Here is a 4,479-nt window from a genome sequence, read left to right on the forward strand (position 1 = left end):
AGGCTTATGTACCTTGCGGTTGTTATCGTCACATCTGGCTTGCGACTACTTTGTTTCAATGTCCAATATGTACCGTTGGACTCGGTTAACGGGCTGTTAGCCCGCGTGTGGTTTAACTCACTGATACCTTCCTTTGCCCATACGCTAGTTTGTTTGTGTTCCTTTGGTCAACTTCCATACTTGAATCATTTGTGCTATTCGCTGCTGCTTCGACGCTACTTTGACATCTTCGCTTCTATTTAAATAAATAAATAAGCTGAAGCTAGACATCAGTAAACACCACCACAGACACCACAAGCACGCCTTCTCCTCGTACTTCCGCCTCACGCGGGAACACGACGCTCTAAATACTTCGAATTCCAATGCCAGTATATTGTAAACCACGGGTTCTTTAATGCTAGCGGGTCGTCGCGACCCTAGTTAACATCATGGTGCACGTCTCGTGACGGGTGTCACGGCGTAGTTAAATGTATGCGATACATTTCTCAAATATAAGCGCTCAGTCATCTGTACATCATGGTAGGTTCCCACGACGTGCAATATGCGTTCAACTTATCAATGTTCATGTGTCCTGCAGTTCACATTATGACGCGCAGTTAGCTGCGGTCTTCATCGATCCATGAGCCGAGTGATCCACTGCCGAGGGTGACTAACTTGCGTAAGCCGCCGCTGTGCGCGTATACCCGTTCCCCGTAGGGAGGAGCAAGCCGCCGCTTAGAGACGAAGCATAAAGTGTCCTCATTCCACATAGGGCAAGCTGGATGAATCCATTTTACCCAGGACGGCCGAAGCGGCGTGGACCAGGGGAGAACTGAACCTTATACTTCACACCACAGTAAGTCTACGTGTCCTCTTCCACATAGGGCAAGCTAGAACTAACTATCTTACCCAGGACTGCCGAAGCAGCGTGGACCAGGGGAGGAACACACTTTTCATGGAAACGTAAGGCATCCATGACTGCCATAACGTAAGCCGCCGCTGTGCGCGTATACCCGTTCCCCGTAGGGAGGAGCAAGCCGCCGCTTAGAGACGAAGCATAAAGTGTCCTCATTCCACATAGGGCAAGCTGGATGAATCCATTTTACCCAGGACGGCCGAAGCGGCGTGGACCAGGGGAGAACTGAACTTTATACTTCACACCACAGTAAGTCTACGTGTCCTCTTCCACATAGGGCAAGCTAGAACTAACTATCTTACCCAGGACTGCCGAAGCAGCGTGGACCAGGGGAGGAACACACTTTTCATAGAAACGTAAGGCATCCATGACTGCCATAGTGCGTAAGCCGCCGCTGTGCGCGTAAACCCGTTCCCCGTAGGGAGGAGTCAAGCCGCCGCTTAGAGACGAAGTATGAAGTGTCCTCTTCCACATAGGGCAAGCTAGAATGAACTATCTTACCCAGGACCGCCGAAGCAGCGTGGACCAGGGGAGAACTGAACTTTATACTTCACACCACAGTATTGAGTAATGTGCCCTCTTCCACATAGGGCAAGCTGGAATGTTCCATTTTACCCAGGACGGCCGAAGCGGCGTGGACCAGTGGAGGACTACACAATCATGAGGTTTGATATCGACTTGTGTGTTTCAATAGGGTACCGATGGTATGTTTTGAACCGATTTGATTTAGCCATTCTGAAGTCATCACTTGGTTGAAGCGCTGAACTAGGGAGGGGCATCGTTTACATATATATTGGTTTTCGCATGCTCTACTAGGTTAATGTCATAGGGTTGGCTATCGAGCATGCCCAAGTGATGACTTGATTGTGTGCTTGCTTGAATTCTTCACATTTCATACCATCGGTTAGTTGTCGAATCATTCCTCGATCATAACCTTCGTTCTTGGTTCATGTATGCTCTCTTCCACATAGGGCAAGCTAGAATTAACTATCTTACCCAGGACCGCCGAAGCAGCGTGGACCAGGGGAGAACTATACTTTGTCTTGTATGCCCTCTTCCACATAGGGCAAGCTAGAATGAACTATCTTACCCAGGACCGCCGGAGCAGCGTGGACCAGTGGAGGACTATACTTTGTTCATTACACCACAGTATTAAGTATGGTGTCCTCTTCCACATAGGGCAAGCTAGAATTAACTATCTTACCCAGGACCGCCGAAGCAGTGTGGACCAGGGGAGGACTATACTTTATACTTCACACACTAGCCAAATTGAAGTCATCACTTGGTTGAAGCACTGAACTAGGGCGAGTCTATCGTTTACTTTGCATTGGGATAATACGCTGCATGCTCTCTTAGGTTAATGTCATGTGATTGGCTATAGAGCATGCCCAAGTGATGACTTTGTTTCAAGCTCAACAGGTAGGGTATTGAGTCCTCTTCCACATAGGGCAAGCTAGAATTAACTATCTTACCCAGGACCGCCGGAGCAGCGTGGACCAGGGGAGAACTATACTTTGTCTTGTATGCCCTCTTCCACATAGGGCAAGCTAGAACTAACTATCTTACCCAGGACTGCAAAGCAGCGTGGACCAGTGGAGGACTATACTTTGTTCATTACACCACAGTATTAAGTATGGTGTCCTCTTCCACATAGGGCAAGCTAGAACTAACTATCTTACCCAGGACCGCCGAAGCAGTGTGGACCAGGGGAGGACTATACTTTATACTTCACACACTAGCCATACTGAAGTCATCACTTGGTGGGGGTGAACTACGGCGGTATCTATCGTTTTGGTTCGGTCTATATAGGGTCGCTTGCATGCTCATTCGAATATAATGTAATTGTGTATGGCAATATGAGCATGCCCAAGTGATGACTTTGTTTCAAGCTCAACAGGTAGGGTATTGAGTCCTCTTCCACATAGGGCAAGCTAGAACTAACTATCTTACCCAGGACCGCCGGAGCAGCGTGGACCAGTGGAGGACTCTATACTTTATACTTCACACCACAGTATTGAGTACTTCTTGCATAAAGCCCCTAATGAGAACCACGAGGGCTCTCTCAATGTAGAACCACGAGGGCTCTAGTACCGATTCTCTCGGTACGGCTTGGTCCGTGTTCCTTTATGCATGTACTCGCAGAAAGTCTCAACCCGGAGGTCTTGACTTTGATTGTCATAGTTGGACTACGACGGGGCATCCGACCATTGCTGATCGAACACCCCTGATTCACCATCTTTCGGGTAGGCGGTACGCGTACCTCCGGACGCGGAAGTCTCAACCCGGAGGTCTTGACTTTGATTGTCATAGTTGGACTACGACGGGGTATCCGACTCATCGAATACCCCAGAAGCACACCATCTTTCGGGTAGGCGGTACGCGTACCTCCGGACGCGGAAGTCTCAACCCGGAGGTCTTGACTTTGATTGTCATAGTTGGACTACGACGGGGTATCCGACTCATCGAATACCCCAGAAGCACACCATCTTTCGGGTAGGCGGTACGCGTACCTCCGGACGCGGAAAGTCTCAACCCGGAGGTCTTGACTTTGGTTGTCATAGTTGGACTATGACGGGGCATCCGACCATTGCTGATCGAACACCCCTGTTACACCATCTTTCGGATAGGCGGTGCGCGACACCACCGACGCGGAAAGTCTCAACCCGGAGGTCTTGACTTTGTATTGTTGGATAGTCCTCTTCCACTATAGGGCAAGCTGGAAATATTCCATTTTACCCAGGACTGCCGAGGCAGCGTGGACCAGGGGAGAACTTCACGGAATCTTCAGGCATCCATGATTGCCATAGTGCGTAAGCCGCCGCTGTGCGCGTCAACTCGTTCCCCGTGAGGAGGAGTCTAGCCGCCGCTAAAAGACGAAGCATTAAGTGTCCTCATTCCACTATAGGGCAAGCTAGAATTAACTATCTTACCCAGGACCGCCGAAGCAGCGTGGACCAGGCGAGGACTATACTTTATACTTCACACCACAGTATTGAGTACGACTTGCATAAAGCCCCTAATGAGAACCACGAGGGCTCTCTCAATGTAGAACCACGAGGGCTCTAGTACCGATTCTCTCGGTACGGCTTGGTCCGTGTTCCTTTATGCTTGTACTCGCGGAAAGTCTCAACCCGGAGGTCTTGACTTTGATTGTCATAGTTGGACTACGACGGGGCATCCGACCATTGCTGACCGAACACCCCTGATTCATCATCTTTCGGATAGGAGGTGCGCCCACCTCCGACGCGGAAGTCTCAACCCGGAGGTTCGGACTTAGAGTTTTTCCCATTTAAAAGTTTTTCTCTTAGCCATACTGAAGTCATCACTTGGTGAACGATTGAACTAGGGCGGGTTAATCGTTTATAGGTATCATGTGGTTTGCATGCTCTCTTAGGTTAAGGTCATGTGGTTGGCTATCGAGCATGCCCAAGTGATGACTTTGTTTCACGCTTGCTTGATTTCTTCATGATTCCCTGTTATATAGTGTAATCATTCGAGAACAGGGAATCTTTGGTTTTGCTCAACAGGTATTGGATGTCAACTTGGTATCTAGATCGCATTAAGTCTCAACCCTTAGGTTCGGA

General features: G+C 49.2%; 2 non-coding genes across 2 annotated transcripts in view; both read right to left on the reverse strand.

Annotated features, from left to right (window-relative positions):
* LOC131291553 (large subunit ribosomal RNA) overlaps nt 1-6 on the reverse strand; it is a 4,090-nt gene extending 4,084 nt beyond the window's left edge. The window contains exon 1 of the ribosomal RNA XR_009189344.1: nt 1-6. This exon is cut by the window's left edge and continues 4,084 nt beyond it. This is a non-coding gene — a ribosomal RNA (large subunit ribosomal RNA).
* A 487-nt stretch (nt 7-493) lies between these two features.
* On the reverse strand, nt 494-648 carry LOC131291554 (5.8S ribosomal RNA). Its single transcript, XR_009189345.1, has one exon. It is a non-coding gene; the product is annotated as a 5.8S ribosomal RNA (ribosomal RNA).
* Between the last annotated feature and the right edge of the window lie 3,831 nt (nt 649-4,479).

This window comes from Anopheles ziemanni, assembly GCF_943734765.1.
Source record: "Anopheles ziemanni chromosome X unlocalized genomic scaffold, idAnoZiCoDA_A2_x.2 X_unloc_106, whole genome shotgun sequence".
NCBI lineage: Eukaryota > Metazoa > Arthropoda > Insecta > Diptera > Culicidae > Anopheles > Anopheles ziemanni.